The following is a 677-nucleotide window of genomic DNA, read 5'->3' as shown; positions in this document are numbered from 1 at the left end:
GCTATTTTACAAATCTAACTCTGGGGTAGGTGTGATTGTGTTTCCTGTTATTTTCTGCTGTGAACATAAATTGCAGCACCAGGGAATGGGCCTGTATCCCAGTGGGTGACATCCCTCCTTCAGGACATAGATAAACACACACACGTTAAAATAGACTGTAAGTGCTTCCCAACTCTAGTAATAACAGCAAGTATAAGTATATAAAGATCCTATACTTCAGTTCTTAAAATGCCCCATATCTAAGAATACTCAGAGACCAGGAAGTTGTGTCTCTTTTATTTATGCATTTTGTGATGTTATAGATAATAGGATATAAAAAGCATCAGTTCAAAGTTTTCCTCTGAAGTTCATGCAGGAAAAGGTAAGTTGTGTATAACTCTGACCTTTGAAGAATTTCAGCACAGTCTGTACATTTTTGGCGCAAGCTTCTAACCTTGGGAATTTGGCCAAATTAAAGCTCATCACCTATACCAAACTATGCTTCTTCAAGCATTATTATATATTATTACTCTTCCATTTTCCTTCTCCTTGTCTATCATGTATAACTTTTAAAAAAAAAAAACATTTATTTGTTTGTTTAAGTGTGTGTGTGTGTGTGTGTGTGTGTGTGTGTGTGTGTCTCCGCGCATGTGCATGAATAGAGGAGTCTATGGAGGCCAGAGGCTGTAACTCCTTGG

Source organism: Peromyscus eremicus, chromosome 4 (genome assembly GCF_949786415.1).
Source record: "Peromyscus eremicus chromosome 4, PerEre_H2_v1, whole genome shotgun sequence".
Taxonomy (NCBI): Eukaryota; Metazoa; Chordata; class Mammalia; order Rodentia; family Cricetidae; genus Peromyscus; species Peromyscus eremicus.
Note: the sequence above shows the minus strand (reverse complement) of the source record.